This window comes from Artibeus jamaicensis, unplaced genomic scaffold, assembly GCF_021234435.1.
Source record: "Artibeus jamaicensis isolate MK-2021 breed Jamaican fruit bat unplaced genomic scaffold, CSHL_Jam_final contig_465, whole genome shotgun sequence".
Lineage (NCBI taxonomy): Eukaryota > Metazoa > Chordata > Mammalia > Chiroptera > Phyllostomidae > Artibeus > Artibeus jamaicensis.
In genome coordinates, this window is record NW_026521843.1 from 37,731,097 (window position 1) to 37,753,468 (window position 22,372).

General features: G+C 38.0%; 1 long non-coding RNA gene and 1 pseudogene across 1 annotated transcript in view; both read right to left on the bottom strand.

Moving 5' to 3' along the window:
- The window catches only part of LOC128627708 (uncharacterized), a 248,868-nt gene that overhangs the window by 168,183 nt on the left and 58,313 nt on the right, over window positions 1–22,372 (bottom strand). The gene's annotated exons all lie outside the window — the stretch shown is intronic.
- On the bottom strand, window positions 18,869–19,417 carry LOC119047958 (60S ribosomal protein L14-like; annotated as a pseudogene).

A 22,372-nucleotide genomic window follows, 5' to 3' on the forward strand; every position in this document is an offset into this window, starting at 1 on the left:
ACAACCAACGTGGTGAAAGTCACAGACGCACGGGGTTCTTTTCACTAAGGGCAGGTACAGAATCGCCACTAGGAGCACCCACAACTAGATCTCAGCATATAATTAACTCAGATATTAAAGAACAAATTCCCCAAGATTGAAATGAATTCTTGTTAGGTTCTAAATTGAGATGCAAGTTAATTATTTGTGAATATTCATAGGAACCATGAACAATTTCCAAACTTGCCTTTATTTTCCCATCAATTAACCAAGTAAGTGATGTGTAATTTTTTTTCTAGCATATATTTTTCTGGTTGTGCAATGGAGCTATCAAATTTATTAAGATTTTGGGGATTCATTTTGCCTTCTGATAACTCAAAAGGGAATGGACTTGATTATAAGGAAAAATAATTTTCATCTCCTATCTTTTACTTGTACTCACCTATAAGAGAAGAATAAAATGACACTAAAATTGGTCAATCATGTGAAAGAAAATTGAGGTATTTGAGGAATTTTGAGAAGAAGCACATAAAATTCAACTTTGTGTATGTGGATGGGAGCACAGAGGGAGGCGGAGCAGGGAGTGTTTGGAGAGGGGGGTGGGGAGCTCAGAAATGAAACTACTAAAAGTCGGAAGAGGCCCAACTCCCAACAACTTGGTGATTATGGCCCCTATTCTCATTCAATTACTCTGAACAAAAGTCCCTGGATGTCTTCAAGTTTCATTTCAACATTCTCGCTCAGATCCCCTCCCTCCCATGAGGCCCAGCCCACTCTGACATTTAAACCTTCCCTATCTCACTACCATGGCGTCAGCTATCTGAGAGCTGTTATACAACCAGGAAAAAAAAGTCATCTCTGTTGAAATATTAACCAATAGCCACAATGGATTTTCCACTGACTGCAGAACTTTGTGCCTCAAGTACGACCAGCTATTTACTGGGGTCTCTCAAAAGAAAAGTCAAAATCATAGACAGACCTGGATACCTCATGTCTTCCATTAAAAACAAAACGCAACACAGCAAAATATAAGGATTAAAAGGAATTTGTGATAACCTGCATTTGAAATCTGTCCTTCCAGTGATTTAATTAACCAACAAAAATCCTATTCTGTTCTGTTCTAGGCACTGCGCTGGATGCTGAAGACTGAGCAGAAGCTCATGTGTTTCCCTCAAATTGCTCATCGGCTGGTGGTCCCAGCACAGCCACAGAACTGAGAACTGTGTCATGCTCAGAGGTGGCCCTCGGCGGAGCCTGAGGAGGTCTTGTTGGCTACTGTTGGGGGACCACACGAGGGATTGAGGGCCAAGGAGCTCAAAAAATTCTTGGGGATATATAATAGGGGTCCCTACAAAAAAAAAATATATAGGGGGTCAGCTCACCTTCTCCAGGGGTATCATCCAGCTGCTCCAAGCCCCTGGGGTCCACAGCCAAAGTCTCCTGGGGCTTCTCCTTCAACCTCAGTTGAGAGTGGGATGGGGAGAGTATATTCGTTTTCGAGGGCTGCCCTAACAGGTTACCACATCCTGGTTAGTTTAAAATGGTAGAAATGTATTCTCTCGGAGTGCTGGAGGCTAGTAGTGTGAGATCAAAGTGTTGGCAGGTTGTTTCTTTCTTTCCTTCTGCAGGAGAAAGAAACCGTCCATGACAATCTCCTGGTTTCTGGTGCTGTACAATCGTGGGCATTCCCTGCCTTGCAGAGGCACCGCCCCAGTCTCTGCCTCCGTCTTCCAAAGGCCTTCTTTCCTGTGCTGCCTCTTTTTTACTTATAAGGACATCAGTCACGTCGGATTAAGGGGCCCACCCTAATCTGCTAGGACTTCATCTTAACTAATTACCTCTACAAACAATGTATTTCCTCATAAGGTGACCTTCTGTGGCTCCTGGTGAACGTGGATTTGTTCTATTCAGTACAGAGGGCATTTCAGGCGAGGGAGGCTGAGACAGCTCAGAAGGATCTCATGTGAGATGTGAAGCCATTTGGATATTGCACTGAAAGGTGGTAAAAAGGGAAATAGGTGGGTCTTGTGTAGGTAAATGTTAGAAACATGGGTGGCGAGGGTGCAGACACTTGGAAGGAAGCAAAACTTGAAGCAGAGACAGGAGGGGAGGTGTTACTGCGGTGATGAAGCGAGACTGAAAGAGCAGTGCCAGCAGGGAGGGAAGAAGGAGAATTTGAAATGTTTCTTTAAAAGTAATAAGTGGTAATTGACAGGGTTGTAAGCGGGTAGGATTACCAAAACATATGTTGTTTAAGGGTGAAGTTGTCGAAAGCTGATAAGGGTCCCCGACTTGATACAGAATTCTGGCCTGAGCAAGGAGCTGGATCATCCAATCATGACACGAGGTGAGAAACAAATTTTTAAAGAGAAACAGACTTGAACGCATTGGGTATTGGATCCATTCTGTGCATGTTGAATACATATATATATGGTTGTATGTATGCAGCAGAGAAGGTGGGATGGAAATAGGCAGATTTGGAGGAAGAGCCCGCAAATTCGATGGAGCAGGAGCTCCCTGAGTGGGTACGAGGAAATGCAGGATGGTTTTCAGTGCCAAATGCTGAAGAGAATTCACAACAGCACTGAGAAATTCAAGGGGAGAGGAATGGAAGGGGGACCTTTAAACAGTGACACTCGGCTGGCAGTGGGAATAATGGGTAAAAAGAAGGCTGTTATGGAAGGATAGGTTGATGTTTTACTTGCTTGCTTAAAATAGCAGCGGGTTGCCATTTTTACACACAGACAGGAAAAGTCTGTGTGGAAGACGAGGATAAAGAGGTAGGTGGAAGAGGAACGGTAGGGACTGGAAGACTGCGGGGCTCCGGGAGGAGGGCGGGGCCTGTCCCACGTCTCAGACACGCCCACACGCGGGGCCCAGGTTGTCCATCTCGCAAACTTTAATTGTTGGGAGCATAACATGGGATGATGATGTGAAATCACGTTGAAAAATCTACTGGGAATGATGCAAATGCACAGCTATTATTAAAATAATGTTTTCAGTGAGGAAGTTTTAAATGTGGGGTGGATTTTTGTTTTGTTTTTGTTTTTCCGTTGGCCTAATCTACAGGGAGTACAATGGCCAACACGAGCCTGCTTTCTCAGGTCAGAGATAGACTTTCTAGGGCTCCACTTGTCCCAAACTGATCCCACGCAGGGAGATTTTCCTGCTGGGAAAGGGGGAGCATTTGTAGATTTGGCATGCCTCATGACTCTTCATTTTTCCAACACAGAAATTATGGTATGTGATGCCAAATTGTACTTTCCAAAACCCACCAGACATGTATATTCTCTAGATTTTTATCAGCTGTCGTTAAGAATTCACAAACCCACCACGAGGTTCAATGAGCAGGCCTCCCCGTCTCTGTGGCCCGTCAGTGGATTTCTGCTCTGGCGTGCTCACGGAAAACACCGACACGCTACTGAATTGATACCCAGAGCGAGGCTTTCACCCTCTTCCAGGCTCTCCAAGTCATGAAGATACAGCCACAGGCAGCACCTTGACCCACTGAAGAGATTATGAAGAGGGAGAAAAAGAGCGGTATTTCCACTCTGGACAGGCCACTTCATTAAAAAACAATCCTCGATGAATATTAAAACAAAGGTACTTCTCTCTCATCTATCACCAACCCACTCACCTTTTACTCACTGACATGTTCAATGACCAGTGTGTTGGCAGTACTTCTAAGTACTCGTGCTCTTCCTTAAGTGGTCAAAAAGGTGATCACAGAACAAAATCCTCAACTGCAATAAATAGAACACTACACATTTAATACATGCCAGCAAAATGGACTATGATACGAAGTCCAGGAAGACCAAAATGCAGTTGGATTTAATTCAGAGAAAAACTGAAGCAGCATGCCAATCGTCAGCTCCGATTTTTCCCCAGTGTATGAAATGCACATGCCGATGATGAACATGACACAGGAGGAGAGTCTGCCCTGACACACCAGGGGCGGGCTCGCACCATGCATGGGACGCTCATTACCGCCGAAGCAGCACAAGCGTCTCTCTATTTCATCGAGGTGCAAAACACAGCAAGACACACTCACGCTAGTGCAGATCAGTTCTCTGCTGCTTCTGACACAATTTTTTAAGAAGTTATTTGTGAGACCTAACATTCCAGTCAAGAAACAAAAACACAAAAGACATAGAACTGACCAAAGCGCAGGTACAGTAAAGGATACACAGCTGTCGCTCTAATTATCCATTAATCTTACATATTCTATATATGAGTACAGAACAACTCAATTACTGCTGTAATTAGCAAAATGGAATAATGGATGTAATTAGAAAAAGAAAGGGAAAGTAACTTAGGAGTGGCCAGAACACATAATTTTCAGAAAATGCAAATCATACCATAGATTTGCTACTTGAGTTTTTGAAATGCACACTTGCATTGGAAATCTTGAATTACAAGAGATGTAAATTTCTCCATAATATTATAAATAATTACTTGTGACTTTTTAAAATCTATAAAGTGAGCAGATGCTGCTTTCAGATTAATTTTATAGAATTATTATAATAGGGATAAGTAAATTGGTCAAGAGATTACCCTTATATAGGAATAAAGAGTACAATTAAAGAGAAATCAATGTGAAGGGTCATAATAATGAAGACAGTATCTTCCTTAATATATTTTGAAAATAAACTCCCAGCACTTACTAGTACAATATTATACTCTCCTACAAAAATAACTGTGATTCTCTGTCTCTGAAGCACATCAGTATGAAATGCTAAGACTTCCCTATTTAATGCATTCCAACAGTCCAGACTAAAATATATTATGTCATGAGATTAAATATACATGTATATGCCTGTGTATACTCTCCCCCAACCCAGGGATGGAGAGAAAAGGCTGTGGCTTTTCGTTGTTCCGAACAGCTTACTCTGTGCCTGTGTTTTCATTTCTCGCTCTTTTTCAATTCGTGGATAAACAAGCACTAGTCCATTGTACGTGTACAGGGCCCAGTGCACCCACAACTGAACTTAACACCAAATCTATATTCATATAAAGTGTTCTAAAGGATTTCTAATCTGAAAATATTACAGGATGTGTTCTGAGACTGTCTACCAGGTTGGTAGCCCGGCACGTCACCATCGCTCAGCAAATGCCTGCAGAGTGAGGCAGTGACCGTGCCAACAGGAAAGGTCATCCGCCACGTGGAATCTACTACACGTAGCTTCATAGAAATCCCTTGAGATAAAAAACCAAAGAGCCATAATTGGTGAGTGACTGCAATGGTGCTACTAAAGACTCTGTGGCATGAATTTGGATAAGAACAGAGAGCTAGGTTGGTCCATGCCCAACCTCAATAAACAATAGCCCATCAGAGCAACTCGGAAGAAGGGATGGCATCACATTTTGTATCCAGCACTACTGTGGATTTAGGTATTTCCTCCCAGTTCAATTTTTTCTAAATAAAATAAATTTTAAGTTTCCAACTTTATTTTAATCCCTTCGATGAGAATATTTTAGAAACTGGATAACAAATATCAAAATAACAGATTGTATGATTTTTAGTTTTCATAAAAGCAAAATGCCATTATATCTTGACCCTGAGGAAATACACATTCTAATGAGTCAAATTTTGCCAGAAGGTCTAGCCGAAGCCAGGATGACCCTAGCTTGATGCCCAGCTCAGGAAGTTACATGTTGCTGAACTTTATCTCTATTCCCTCACCTGTAAAGATAAGCACATGTCAAAAGTGTGTATTGAGAACTGCAAGAATAAAGTATGTAGCTTAATGCAGACATTGTGTATATGTTGGACTCCTCCTTGACCCTTCCACATTAAAAAAAAACATATTTTACTGCTTTCCATTTTAAACAAGATAAAAATAACAAAATTAATTTTCAATGGCTTTTCCCAGCCAAGTGATAGTACCATAAAATAGAACTCTCTTTATATTACAAAAACATCTTCAGAATACCTAAGATTTTTGTTCATGTAATTTATGGAGAAAAGTTTTCTAAAGTATATTTGTTCTTTCAATAGTTTTTAATAATAATGTAAACCTGATAACCAAACATGTGCATTTTTATTGCAGAAATTTTAAAAATGCACAGAAAACACAAAGAAGAAAATGAAAATCACTCATAATCCTCTCACTCAGGGATAATAACTACTAATTTGGGGTCTTTATTTCCATTCTATGCAGCTGAACAGGATAAGCCTCTGCATGCTGCTTTGTAACCTTTTTACATTTATTAATATTTTATGAACATTTTGAATGCCTAAATTCAAAATTCTTAAATATTTTACAAAATATATCACATAAACATAATTTTAATGGCTGTGTATTATTTTATCTCATAGATATACCGCAAATAGTGTAATCAAAGCCATATTGTTAAACATCTAGGGCTATTATTTTTAAGCAAGACTGAGGCACCGTGTACCCCTGACCCAGCTTTAACAACTAACTCATGGTCAGTCATATTTCATATACCCTCACCTATCCCTCACTCTGCCTTTAAAAGATATTGTAACAGTTTTGCTGATGTAAATAGTGCACGTGAGCTAAAAATCTCATAGCTAAATATTTGTTCACATCTATGTGTGTAGGTTTATATTTCAGAAAAATATCTGAATCAAAGCAAATTTACATTTGGAAATTGACATCACCATACATATTGTCTAACTTCCCTCCAGGAAAGTTGCACTAACTTACATCCCAATGTTGAGTTATTATTGTTTTTAAACATTTCTGTTAAGTTGCCAGCAACAATGAGAAACTTACTGTGGTTTACTTTGCAATATTTTGCTTACCAATAGGATAAGCACACTTTCCTTAAACTTAAATTTGTATTCTTCTTCTGTGAATTGTGAGCTCTTGCTCTTTGACCCTTCTCCTGTTGGGTATATATCTTTTCTGCCCTGGTATCTTTGATACGGTATTTAGTTGAGTGTTATGGAATCTCTGCTGAGCTTCCGTCCTATGATATACCAATATAGCACACACCTGTAACATGCCATTGTTCTCTCTATGTTGTGTTCGCCCAGCCTAACATTGTATCCAAAGTCCTGGTCAGAGTGGCAGAGAGAACACCTGCAAACCATACTGAACATGACTGGCCCACTCTTTTAGAAATGGTATTTTAATTTATTACAAGGAGGGAGTAAGGTAACTGGCATGGTCTACCATTCTTGTCAGCAAATAATTTTCATTCAGAGTTTGTCTTCTTAGAATTTAAACATTATGCTCATTCATCATCCAATGCCATTATGTTTAAAAATCGAACATTATATCAAATACAGTAGTCCCTAAAAAAATTCCTGTACCCTCATATAACAATTATACATTCATCTATTTGCTGGCGTTGCAAATATCTCCCCCCGCACACACAAAAAGAATGAAAAGCAGTATTTTTATTATAATGCACTTAAAAGGTAAAGAGGATATCTCAGTTGAATCACTGTAGTTGTAGAGGTTGACGATTGTCATTTAAGAATCCTGTGCCTAAACTCATCACATGCCTTAGAACCAGCTTTAATGCTGGAATAAATACTCACAGAAGCAGGCATGCATTTTCAGTCCAATTTTGTCTGAAAGCTGTCCAAACATTTCTCTGAAAAGGGAGTTACAAATAATTGAGTCTAGGCCTGATGCATTAAATTTTATGTCATCTAAGCCAAAATCTACACTTAAAAACTAATAATATTTGGTAGAAGTAGAATGTTAAGCCTATATAGCTGGAGAAAAATATTTAGAATTGAATGAGGTAGCTAAAAAGTACAATTAGGTCTTTGCCACGTCAGTATTCACATTTGTACCATTAGAACCATGCAAATAGAATTAATTAGTGTTCAAGTCATTTAGTTACAAGTGGTGGCTAACCTCAGTGGTTTTGCTATTACAAGAATACAGAGTACATAGTGAAGATAATATAGTGTCTTACAAAGAAAAGAATAGGAGGGAAAGAGAGAGAGGAAAGAAGGGAGGAAAGAATAGAGAAAGTGAACGTAGAGGGGAGGAAAACATATTGAGAAAATATTTTTCACCTCAAAGGAAACTATCTTTCAATTATAATGAAATAACCTTGATGCTCTTTTCAGTATAACTAGCCCCATAACTGTCTTTTCACTTAAATTCCAAACAAGTCCACTCTGGAATCTTAAAATAATCCTTTTTCTTGTAAAAGCAATTATTTCACATTAATGTCCTTAGGAGATTACAGATTGAGACAATTGGAAGAGTAATCAAAATTCTAAACTACTTTTCAAAAGAGAACTAAAAAATTCTCACCTCCTTAGAAATGCAAAATCTTCCTCTGGGATGGTTCTTTCGAATAATCATATCCTATCACAGCAGGTAAAGAAGGCCTAACTCTATGGCCCTGGGCATTGTTTGAGCTCGCTAAACTGTGCCAGACAGAGAACAGGCAACACCCAGGCCTCCCAGATCACGCTGCGTTCAAGATCAAGTGCAGCACTGTGTGTGGAGGCCTTCGACCAGTGACTGGCAGATTCGCTCAGTGAACATTAGCTGTTCTGTCATCATGAGGAGGATCATCACCATCAGAAGTGTCTGGAAAGTTTTGCATCAAAAGAGTGTTCCCCAAAAAGTTCCATGAACTGTTAGAAAAATTCTGCTCATCTGGCAAGGGCGCTTTATTATACAGTGTATCTACGTTAAAATACGTGTTTTAATGGTGGCCATAGAGTGAAATCAGTCGTTCTCAACGCGGGGATGATTTTGTCCCCTGGGGGACATTTCTCAATGTCTGGAGACATTTGTGTTTGTGGAAAAGCAGTGGGTAGGTAGGTTCCTGAGAGCCGCTGCTGCCAGCAGCTAGTGGGTAGAGACCAGGAGTGCTGCTGAGCAAGCTACTGTGGGGAGAACAGCCCCCAAACAGAGAACTGGGGGGCCCAAACACTAACAGTGCTGAGGGAGAGAAACCACGCAGTGAAGTCAATGTAGCCTAATAAACACATCTGAAAAGAAATACTCAGGCCTTCATGAAAACAATTTTTGAAATCTCTGATGTATCTTCCTAATTTATATTTAACTGCAATTGGATTCAGACACAATTTATACAAATTCACTTGGTGAAATGGGACTGAGAAGACCCACTGCCTCACAAAGCTTAGTTTCATAATAATAGCTACAATGCATGCCCACTTAAATATCCATGAATTCATCACTCTTTTCTTGTATAATTTCATAGCTTATTTATACCTTTCACGGAAATTCTTAAGAGGCACTAGCAATTTCTTGCATTTGATGTTTTCATGTCTAGAATGTATATTTTTATCTTAATGATTTCAGGAGGAGAAAAAGTACACTGTGAATACACGTTAGCCATATGGAAAAGACAATGAGGTTTGGTAATTAAAACTGAAAAGGTAAAGAACTATGCAGTAATTAGAACACTGATTAATCAGCTGATAATTTTATCTTGATTAATGCTGCTGGTTTCTCTTCTTATTGACCTGAGAAAGGTAGGTTTAGACCAATTAAATATAAATTATTCTCCTCTTTTTTTTTTTTAACATTCTGGGCAGCTTCCAGTATTCTAAGTCATACTACATTTAAAAATTACAATCGAAACACTTTTACTAAATTGGAAAGTTCAACAAAAGATAGAATTTGGTTAATGTGCTAAACATGCTGATGCTTTCATCTAAGGCAAAACTATGCAGAACTGGTTTGTTTCAGTATTATACAGGGACTATTAAAAATTAGAATAAATTGCTATTTTTAAAAATCCTCATAACATTTGAACAGTTAAAAAAAACTAGATAACTTTTATGAAGTCTAGTATGAGAAGTTAAAAGAACTCGTTAAAAATATATTCCCAGTTAACAGAAAAAATATTTTTAGTATTAAGGAGATATACTTATTAATTTTTAGCCAATCAGTTTCTTTTTTTTTCTTCTGCATTTTCTCCAGCTTTATTGAGATATAATCAAAATAGTGTAAGTTTAAGGTATACAACATGATGATGTGATATATGTGTATAATGAAAATAATTAACATAAGATTAGTTAATACATCCATCACATAGTTACCAACTTTTGTGTGTGGTGAGAACTTCAAGATCTACTCTCTTAGCATCTTTCAAGTACACAATATAATACTGTTCACTATAGTTGCCATGCTTTATAACAGAGCCCCAGGACTGATGCATCTTACAACTGGAAGTTTGCACCCTTTAACCCACCTCCTCCCACTGCTGGCAACCACCAACCTACTCTCTGTTTCTACCACTTCAGCAGATTCCATATGTAAATGAGATCATACATTATTTGTCTTTCTTTGTCTGGCTTATTTCACTTGGCAATGTCCAAAAGGTCCATCCATGGTGTCACAAATGGCAGGATTTGTTTCTTTTTGATGGATCACACACGCATTTTCACATACATGCACACACACCCACACGTACACCACAATTTCTTTGTCCATTCATCCGCATGTGGACACTTGCCTCGTCTCCACGTCGTGACTGTTCTAAATAATGCCACCGGGAACGCGGGGGCAGATGCCTCTTCCACCTAGTGGTTCCATTCCTTTCCAGTACTGACCCAGAAGCGGACTGATGACCACATGGTGGTTCTATTTTCCATTTTTTTTAGGAATCTTCATACTGTTACTCAAATAATTCTAAACAGAGATACGTGTTGACTTAAAAATAGTTGTGAATCTCCTCACCTGCAAAGGTCATCACTAGGACCAGCACTCACCATTTACTATGTATTTAATATCTTAAATATAAGTAGATTGTGTCACTTAATTCTCATTAATCTGGGCAGTAGGTACCCTTCTTCCCATTTACTTTTAAAGAAATTGAAGCTCAGAGGAGTAAACCAATTTGCCTACAAGTACAAAACTGGAATGGGGCCATCCAGCTCCTAAAGGATACATAAAAGACAAACCACGTACTCAGTGACTACACGTCTCACAGGGTGAAGGGTAGCAGCAATTCTAACTGCAGGTGACTCTGTTGACTTTTATATCTAGCCAGAACTAGAGACTAACGTCACCTTTTGGGATGAGCATTTTAAAAACTGTTTTCTTTTTTTTGCCATATACTTTTTTGATCTCCTTATAATAATATAAAGCCACATATCCTCAAAAGAATATGAAAATCAACTATATTTCATCAAAGTAGATAAAACCCCAAACAAACAAGAGATGTTAAAGAGGTAGAACAACTATGATTTCTTTCATCTCATCTACTAGGTCATTATTGTGTCCCATAATGGAAAAGGCATTAAAAATATGCTGCCCTGAACTTGGGTATATCATCTTGCTGGGAAAATAATTCTTAAATCTCTGAACTAGTCACAGAGCAACATTAAATAAAATATAGCAAAACATCAAATTGAATATCATCTCAACCTGTGGCTTGCAGGATCTTGCAGTCATCTTCTAGTGCAAGATTCAATTCCACCTATCTGGAAGTCCTTGATGGATAGATCAGCTTGTAAGAAACCAACTTCCTTTGTCCTTTCCTACTCTCTGCCCAACCCTCATGTCCAGTCCCACTGTCTCCAGCCCCTACTGAATCTCTGAAGGTGACATAGCTTCCCAGCCTTCTGTAGACAAATGTCTTTACGGGCTACAGTCTAAGAGGGAGATGTCACAGCAGGGCTTTGTGTCAAAGCATAGTCTTCAAAAGCCCTCCATTTTCATATATAGATATTTATAAGTCAGTGTTTCTAAGTTTCAGAAGGCGTATGAAAGTGACTGTAATAAAAATAGCAACCACAAAGGAACAGCAGTACCTAACATTGTTTAAGCATCTCCTGTGAATGAGGCACTGCCAGAGAAGTTAATAGCTGTATCACTAATCCTCAAACAGTCCAATGAGTTAGGATCTGTTTTAGCCTCATTTTATAGTTGAGGACCAAGGCAAATGGTGAAAAATTAGAAGGCAGAATATTTTGGAATTCAATTCAGGCTGTCTGACTTCACTGCCCTAACTCTGATTTTTGGTTATTTGGACTCTGGAATTCAGCAACGTAAAGACCATAAAGAGAATGACATCTACATGTTCTATAGGCACACTTTTCTGACTAGGGGTGGTTTAAACAATGACTAATTTAATTCTTGATAAATTAAAGTATACTTTACTGCCTATAAGTATATAAAAACAACCAAGTGCCTAGTGAGTGTTCATAGTCATGTTAGTGATAGGGAGGTCAATACAAAAAAAAATGCTTGCCCAATTAAATAGTTAAATCTGAAATGATTTCAAAAATGATTTCTTAGATTTTTTTCCTACTAAAAAAGCCATTCACTCAATAAACCTATCCAATATACTTATCCATTTGCCAACCTCCCCTCAAGTGGCTCCATTTTATAGTAACGTTCATTCATTCACTCATTTTTTTAGAAGATTTTATTTATTTATTTATCTTTAGAGGGGAAGAAGAGAGGGAGAGAAACATCAATGTATGGCTGCCTTTCATGTGCCCCCTGCTGGGAACTGGCCTGCAGGGAGCTGGCCTGCAACCCAGGAATGTGCCCTGACCGGGAATCGAACCGTGATTGTCTGGTTTGCAGGCCTGCGCTCAATCCACTGAGCTACACCAGCCAGGATTCATTCACTCATTTGACAATGCCCTCTAAATGATGCGGCAATGCAAGAAATACTTTTATGGAGTTTATATCCCAATTACATGGAATAAAAGCTAAAATTAATAGTATAGTGGAAAACCAAGGGCATTTCACTTTTTAATTCTTCACAGAAGTCAGGGAATTGATGTTTTACTTGAAATATCTAAATAGGATTTTAAGTCAATATTTATTGAAAATTTTACTAACTATAATAGTTATATATATTATATCTAATTATATCTACCTACCTATTATAGTTATATACAGCACTTGGTAACTAACCAAATACTTATTTTCTCTTTCCCAACATCCCCACAGCGAACTGTTGCCTCTGCATTACAGAGGAGGAATGTGTAGTAGCTTAAAGAAATATTTGTCCAAGAATATTGAATAAGTATTGAAGCTAGAACTGAAACTTTTAACTATGGTAGAAAACCAAACAAGTACTAACTAGACTGTAAACACGTAAACTGTACAAACACAAGATTATTCAATAAAGAATCAGTAAACCAAGGTCGTCGATTCTACAAGTATTTACTTCAGTCTACTAGGTGGGCCAGATGGAACATATGGCCCTTTATCTGGGCCTGGATGATGGACTAAACACTCAAATAAACAGAGGAAGAACACATAGGAAGTCAAAGCACCATCACAACACTTCAACCAAATCAAGATGGGAAGCCATGAAAGTGTCTGGTGTGTCAGGGAATTGTGACTGTTGAAATCAACTAAAGCCTACAGTCAGCAAGGAAGATGTGTTACATGAAAGCTGGGACCATTTATATACTGAAGGATCTATTGGCCCTATGCAATGAATATATACTTAATTCTGTTGGCTTTGTGGAATCATTAAAGGTTTTAAATGTGTGAGAGGTGATTTCGTATGGTATGATTAATGGTGTAGGAATGGACACTATCAGCGGTGTGAAGGAGGGATTGGCAAGGAGAAGCTCCGCCCTTCCCTTACCTCCCCCCAGCCTGGTGGCACGTCTGTGAAGAACAGATAAGTCGGTATGGCCGGAAGGCAGAGAAACTGGGAGACAAATCAGGAAGAGGAGACTGGAAAGGTAGATTAGGTCAAGATTCTGTAGAACGTTGATTGCTAATCATTTAACCTTTATTTTTGTAGGCAGACTTCATAACACTTATGATCGAGTATTATGTTATTTGCCCATTCAGGTTTCCCTCATATTGAGCATCAGATCTTTAGGTTGTACCTGTGGTGGACAAACACATGTATATGTAAATGCTTTTTATTAATGTATCAGTAAGTGCACTTTTTATAATTAAATGTTGACTTATTCATTTAGCCTCTATAAGACAAAATTGAATCAAAACTAGCAAGGGATTTCTGTGGAAACAAAGTATGCATGTCTAGAAAAAAATAACACCCATTCTACAAAACTAGACAGCGAAATGGCAGAATCTGAGAGAAAATGGATGGATGTTGGGCACTCTCATTTAACCCATGAAACTAGAGCACAATAATAACAATAAAAATTCCTAATTTAAAAAATTTTTGCATTGTTTAAAAGACACACTAAATACCTAATGAAGGATAAATATCTAGTAAAGGAACACTGTGATAGCACGGAACTTCACTTTTAAATAACAATGCGTAAGGTAACTGGATGGGAGGAAGTGTAAAGAAAGGTCCACGCTGCCGAATGATGTGAAAAGAAACAAAATGCACACAGGAAGGTTGCTCAGTTAGCCGTCTAAGGCAGAGCTCTCGTCGGGTGAGCCAGCAAAAGAACTGGTAGCTGAAGGACATCACGCACAGTACTCCTTTCCTCCACATCTAACATGTTCCCTGTGTTAGTGTTCTTGGAGTCTACGTGCTGCTACTTGCTGGCACAAAATATTAATTGCACATGAACCCATGTATTTCTATCCATTCTAAACATATTATTCCCATATTTACAAATTGTGTAAGAGCTAATTAATACTACGGAAGCACACATAGAGCAGGACAGACAGTAATTGAAATTATTGAATCTAACATTAACTAAGCAGAGATTTTTTTCTTTTTAAATTAAGCTTACACTGATGAATATTTGTAACATGTGAATAACAGGAATAGAAAGTAACCATAAAACAAGTAGCCACAAAAATAATATTATTGGTACTTTTGAAACCACCTCCCTGATCACATCAATAACCATTATCCTTGATTTAATCCATATCATTCCTTTATTTGTAGTTTATCCTAAGTAGTATATTGTTTGATTTTGCATGTTATATTTTGTTTTATAAATGAAATTATATTGGACATGATCTATGCCTTGGTTTGTTCATTCAATATTATGCTTTGAGATTTAACTGTGATTATGCATGTAGCTGTAGAATACTCATTTGAACTGTATAATGTTGTGTTTCATGAATATGTCAAAATTTACTTATCCATTTTATTATCAATGGATATCGAGAATATTTTCTACTTTTCTTGCTATTATAAACAAGATATCTATGCATATTCTTTTACCTGTCTCCAGTTGCACATATATAGCATTTCTTTTGGGTACGTACTACTTAATTGTAGGGAATTTGCATGTTTCACTTGGTTATAAAATACAGATTGATTTCTAAAGTGGTTTTAACTATTTTCATTGCTCAATACATTGTATGAGAATTCCCACTGCTTCACATTCCTACCAACACAAAATATTGTAGTTTTTTTTAACATCTATCAATCTGGTAACTATAAATAATATCTCACTGTCATTTCAATTTGTATTTTTATGATTGCTGATAAAGTGAAACATCTTTTATTTACTTGCCAGTCACGATCTTTTAATGTAAAGTACACTCAAGTCGTTTGCCCATCTTCTCTTTGGCATCATTTTGATTTTACATATAAATTTATATAATATCTTTGTATATTTTATATATATGTACATACATATGTATAAAAATAGTATAATATTTTACTATAGTATAGTAAAGTATAGTATACTTTAGTATAGTATAGTATAATACAGACTATATATATGTATACACGTATATACATATGTATATACGTGTATACATATATATAGTCTGTCCAGAAGATATCCAGCCATGTAATATAAAACATAGATACATTTATTGAAGAAGATACAAGACACAAAAAACATTGTATATAGGACAATGACACCTTAGTCCCCTTCAAAGCAGGCATGTTGGGACCTCACGCAGTTTTCCAAATCATCATCAGATTCATTGTTCTACTCAGTCACTTTGAATGTGATGGCCACACAGTCCACATGCTCATGCAACAGCATCTATGGTCCCCACAGACCAGTACAGTGAAGTTGTCATTGTTCACTCATTCACATTGCAGTCCACTCTCCTTGGCTGCTAGGTTACACCAATGTCACATAAACCGTTCTCATTATATTAACAATGGCTGGACCTTTTTCAGACAGACTAATATATTTAGCACATTCTTCCAAGTTATGGTCTACTTTCACTTTATAACGTCTATTGATATGCAGATATTCATAATTTTTATGAAATCATATTCCTTCCTGGTTTGCTAATTCTATGTTTTCATTAAGAAAACTTCCCTAGGCCAAGGGCATAAATATATTATTCTATATTATCTTTCAAAAGATTAGAAATTGCCTTTCACATTTAAGTTTTTTAATGCATGGAACTGACTTTTGCATGTGAAATGACATAAGAAGTGAGGTCAATAAAGACTTTCTTTTTTCCCATATTGATAGGGTTGGCTCAGAGCAACCCCTGCGAAGAGGGCCCTCCCTAGTGATCTGCAGCCGCAGTGTGGTCTTAATGACAGTATGGGCGTGTTTCTGAACTCTCTTCTGCTCCCCTGGCCTGTCTGTTTCAGCCTGTGAAATCAACATGTATCTTATTCCTGTGACTTTATAATAAGAGTTAATACCTGGTAGAGCATGTTTTCCCACACTGTTCTTCTGGTGCAGAAATAACTGGGCTCTCATCACTATTGCTTTCCATACACCTTTTAAAATCACATTATCTCAGTCCATACAAAAAAAGGACAAAGCTTTCAATATTTTACCATTAATATGGTGATAAGTTGTGTGGGGGTTTTGGCAAAAATTGTGTATCTCACTACGAAACTTTCTTTTTCATTTGCTTTGCTCAGAAACTTTATCATTATTTATTACTGAAGTCTATCAGATCTATCAATCAGTTTTGGGACCCATACAATGATCCTGTTGTTTTTCTAAGGCTGTGACAGACTTGCTGTCCTATTTAACAGTTTGGTTACCATTTGATGTCTATATGTTGTTTGATTCACTCTGCTAATAGTTTTTAAATCTAAGTTTTCAGTGAAATTGGTCTATAATTGTCATTTCTAAAAAATGCTATCTTTGTCTCAAAAATGTAAGCTGGGTAGTAGATCTTTTTTCCTCTCATCAGAAAAATGTTGTAAGATTGGAATTTTCAGCTGCTTAAAGCTTTAGTGAAATGTTCTAGTAGAATAATGTGGTCATGGTAGTTTTTGAGGAGATTAACTGCTGATACAATTTTCAATGGATCTAGGACATTCATATTTTCTATTTCTTTTTTATTCCATTTTGATAACTTATGCTACGAATTTGCCATTTTCATGTTGTCTCAAGTTTGGCAGCAAAGAGGAATTTATAATGTCCATTTATTATCTTTTGAAAACCTTATGAATTTTTCATTCTCTAATTATCTATCTTCCAAATGAGTTAATCCACTCTGTCTTTTAACTGAAGTTTATTTCATCCATATTGAATATGATTACACATATACTCTTTCAGTTGATGCTTTTTATTTAACCTCATTTTTTCTGTTTTTTATACCTATTTGACTTTTATATTGATTTTGGTATATAATTGATATTTCCCTCATTATAATTTTTCATACAATACTTTGAGTGCTATACATATGATTTATCTTTTAGTGGTTGCCTTCATTTTAAATTAGCATACTTAAAACCTGGACATAACCGATCTTACATTTCTCTCAAACTTCCTAAGAACCATGGAACCCTCTGACTTCAGTCACCTCCTCCAGGAAAACACTATTTTGATGATAGAATTTTGGTAAATTATCCCTTCACATTAAGCTTACAATATTCAATAGTCAATGTTTGCTTAGAATTTTTACACACTTGTTTTTCTTTCTCCCTTTTTCTTTCCCTTTCTTTCCTCCTTTCTCTCCCCTTCTTTCTTTCCCTCTCTCTCCCCCACTCCCTCCCTCCCTCCCTCTTTCTTTTTGTAACTTGGACTTTCCACAAGGGATTTACCTCCTTCCTGAGTTAGAATTCCCCTTGAAAAGGAGCTGTTTCCCCTTAATAAGAGCTTATTTTCTTCACGTTGCCTCATCTTTGGAAGAGTTTGCTGGGTGCATGGCACTAAGCAGCCAGTTATCCTCTGTGGGCCGTTTAAAGATCTGCGTCTACACTTTCTCTCACCTTCCATTACTGACTGCAGTGTCAGCTCAGTCGAACTAGTGCTTCTCTGTGTGTGGACTTTTTACTCACTGAGCGGTCTTTAGTGTATGTTCTATGCTTCAGGGGTTCTGCAGGGTCTAGGTTTGAGACTTCCAGTTTGGATTGATTTTCATTTACCCTTTGAGATTTCTGCATCTGCATATTAAGTGTTTTCCATCAATTGCAGGAATGCCTTGCCATTACTTCTTTAAGCAGTGCCTCTGCTACATTCTATTTTTTCTCATTTGGAAATTTGGTTAAATACAGGTGGGGCTTTTTCCCTGAGTCCACATCTCTCAGCCTATCTTTTTCTATACTTTTTTATCCTTTCATCTTTCCGTACTGTATTCTGGATAATTTCCTTAGTTATCCTAGTTCTCTAATCCTTTTACCTTTGTGTAGTTTGCTACTTAACCGTGTAAAACACTTTTTGAAATGTTTTACAGTTATGAATATTATATTGTTATTGTCAGATTTTTTAATTCTGATCACTTTTAGTTCTTATTCATATTTTCCTACCCATCTTTTCATTTTAAATAGATTTATTCTTTACACTTGTATAATATTTTATTTTTATTTTATATCTGTATACTTCGTTACCTGAAATCTTTTCAGGTTTAATACTACTACACTTTGTTTCGGCTGGCTCTCTTTCATGGTGATTTATTTCCTTGTGTGTATATGTGGGTTTTAATTTTTGATCGTTCACTTTCCTCTTGTAATTTTATCTTTGGGAATTCTTTGAGGCAAGAGTTGAAAGTATTTCCTTCAAAGTGGACTTCAGTTTACTTCCATAAAACCCCAGACCATTAAATGAAGTCCTACTTTTAAAACAATTTGCCAGTGTGTCAACATAAATCTCTATGACTTTTATAATAGCCTCTTATGTTTCTCAAGCTGTCTGGACGGATGCCTTTGGAGCAGGTGCGTCATGGGTTGGAGCTTTTGGACTCCCCTGAGCTTTCTCCTCCGCAGCAGTCTGGTCTGCGGCTTCCCCTGGGCGGGAGCCCTCTTGCCTGCAGCAGTTGCACCTTGTTTTGTTGGGACGTTTGCAGCAGCTGCTGCAGCTTCACCTTTAGCAGCAGGTGCCAGTCAGGGAGAAGCTTTCAGGACCACCATCTTTTGAAGCTTCCTAACTTCAGGCTTGATTATTCTGTTCCCTATTTTCTTTGCCTTCGTGAAGACTTTGTAATGATCAAAATTTGTAAATCTTGTCTTTCCTTTCTCTGGCTTTAATCTTCTTGGGCCATCTTGTGCCTGCCCACTTTGTACTGATGTCTGCCTTCTGCCAAGCTTGAGGATGACGTCAATGGGCTGCCTGCATTTGAAAGGCAAAGCCTGTTCTGGTCAGTAGCGTCTACAGTCATGACCAGCTTCCTGGCGGAGGCCCAAAGAGAACGTAGGTCACTCAGCCAACCTCCATGAAGTACCTGAACACCATTTCGGTGGCATTCAGTGACCAGAAATGAGGTCCTATTATAAAATAAATTCTTTGTGTGGGTTTTTTTCAGTTTTTTCTTTTGCTTATGTTTTCCCACAAAAGATATATTAATTTCAGGCCAAACAAGGCCAGCTTGTGCTGTGAAGTCTCAATGTCCCCCACCTACCAGTAAAAGTTTGCTATGGAAGTTTATTTCTAAATCACTCTCAAACTGAAAGCTCAGCCCTGTGGATTACCAGGCTCTTGCAACAGGCTCCCAGGTTCCCAAAAGACTTTTTGCCTTATGTAGGCAAGAGATTTGTTTCAAGTCCTGTGACCTTGTGGAGACACCCAAACCAAAGGTCAAGATAACTAGTTATGCAAACACGTCAGGCAAAAGTCAGCTTTAGTACCTGGATTTCCGCGATGGCATTAATTTTGTATTCTGACAAAACAAAAATTTCTAGCTAGCTCTCCAGTGTAATTCGAAGGGTCTATTTTATCTTTAAATTGAAAAGTTCGCACTGGAAATGTGGTTCAGGGTATCTATCTAGTCTGCACTGGGCAGGCAAAAGTAGGTTTCCACTTGTGAGCACACAAAGTGCAGTTTATTTATTTATTTTAATCCTTACCTGAGGACGTCTTTTTTCATTGCTTTTAGAAACAGAAGCAGGGAGAGAGAGAAACATCAGTGGGAGAGAGAACATTGTTTGGTTGCCTCCCGTTCAATTGGGGATCGAACCCGCAACCTGGGAATGTGCCCTCACTAGGAATTGAACCCACAGCCATTCTGATACAGAACAATGCTCCAACCAAGCCATACTGGCCAGAGCCACAGTTTATTCTTGTATTATTATTTATTAATTATTTATTATCTAGTTGTATTACAACTGTAAACCTATTTTTGCCCACCCCTGTATTACCAGAAGTACAATCAAGGTTTTCTTTTCCTTCCTTGACTTACATAATAAATTCCCAAATAGTGGCTCAATGGATGAAAGAGTGGATGGCCCAGTAATCAGCTGCCCTATACCCTCCTCTATACCAGCATAAACTTTTTCTGTAAAGGGCCATATAGTAAATTAGGCTTTGTATTCACATGTCCTTTATGTCAATCACTAAACTCAGCCTTTTTAGTGCCAAAACAGTCACAGACAATACCTAAATAAATGAACATGGGTGTGTTAATGCAAAGAGGAAAGGAAAGGGAAGGGAAGGGAAGGGAAGGGAAGGGAAGGGAAGGGAAGGGAAGGGAAGGGAAGGGAAGGGAAGGGAAGGGAAGGGAAGGGAAGGGAAGGGAAGGGAAGGGAAGGGAAGGGAAGGAAGGGAAGGGAAGGGAAGGGAAGGGAAGGGAAGGGAAGGAGAAAGGAAAGGAGAAAGGAAAGGAGAAAGGAAAGGAGAAAGGAAAGGAGAAAGGAAAGGAGAAAGGAAAGGAGAAAGGAAAGGAAAGGAGAAAGGGAGGAGGGAGGGAGGGAGGGAGAAAGAAATCTGTGTATTATCTAAATAAATAGTGGTGAACTCCCACCGGCACATCTAAGCACAGAAGTAATATCTTGAGAAATAAAATAAGTATTATGAACATTTCTCTGAAGTAGAGACAGACATGGTGAATCACTACACTAGATGCCGACTTCCTAGGAAACCAAAGGCACTGAAAGGATTCATACATCTCCCCAGCTGCCCTCTGAGAACTCGAATTCCAAGAAACTATCCAGTAATCTCTCATCAGTGCTGAAGTTTGCAGTGAGACCTATATGTCATCAGATATATTGTATACATTTTTTTCAAAGAAAGGAACATGCACTGTGGTATTAGAAAAAGTGTGTGAATTATATTACTTGGGACTGGCTATAATGTATGCCCTTGAACAAGGCAACACTTAAGTGATTTTCAGATGGCAAAATTGAGATTAAAAAGGTTACTCACTTGAAAATGACCCTTTTGCTGCTCCACAAAAGAGAATTTTATAAACTTAGTGCTAAATATCTCTGTAAGAGGTAAGGCATCCCACAGAGCATGCTTTAACAGTTTAATCCTTAACCTAGCTTGAGCCTTTCAAAAATTTTAGTTGTAAATTATAAAGCATAAGAAAAGGTTCAAAGTTTAAAAATAATTTCCTTTAATATAAAAGATCAAAAATAATAGCAATACTTCAATTTCATGGACAGCCAAAAAAATCCAAACATGACAGAAATTTCCAGAAGGATTATGTGCCCTTTGCAGCTAATATTCTAGGGGAACAAATGTTCTCAGTGTCGGTTAGGAACATCTGTTTGTTTCAGACACACTGGTCAACTTTCGTCTGGACTCCATGTAATATTTGTTAGTTTGAAGAACAAAAAATACAAACCACTATTCAAATGCAATAATAGTTAAATATAGTTCAACTTTTTATATCAATATATAGCTGTATCTGAGTCCCCCAGCTGGGCAGAAATGGGGTCAAGCTTCTTGGTGAAATCTGGCCAAACACAGCCCCAACCGATGCTCTCCAGCTCTTGGAATGGCAGTCTTAGCCAGCCCGGAGCAGCAGATGAAACACAAAAGGTCCCTGCCTAGATCTAGACAACTCACCCCAGCTCTTAGCTGCATCATTAACTTCCAGTTCTTGAAGGGTCCTACATTTCATGACATTTAAGAGCTTAACTCTCACCTAACTCTGCCAGGGGGTAAATTTTAAGAAAGATGTAACTATAGACACAGTGATAAAAGTGATATTATATTATTATGATGTGATTTATCATAGGTGCTGTTTCTCTCTTTTACTTATCTGCCATTTCCACATTTTCTACATAGAACACAATTTATTGTTGTAATCAGGAAAACACACACATACAATTAATGAAGGTCAGTGTTTCAAGTCCAAGTTTACCTTCAGCGTACCCAGTGCTGTGTTGGTGGGTGTGCTAGCTTTGGTGGGCTTTGGCCATCTGTTGGGTGGTTCAGCACACATCCCCACCCTAGTTCTGGCTCCTG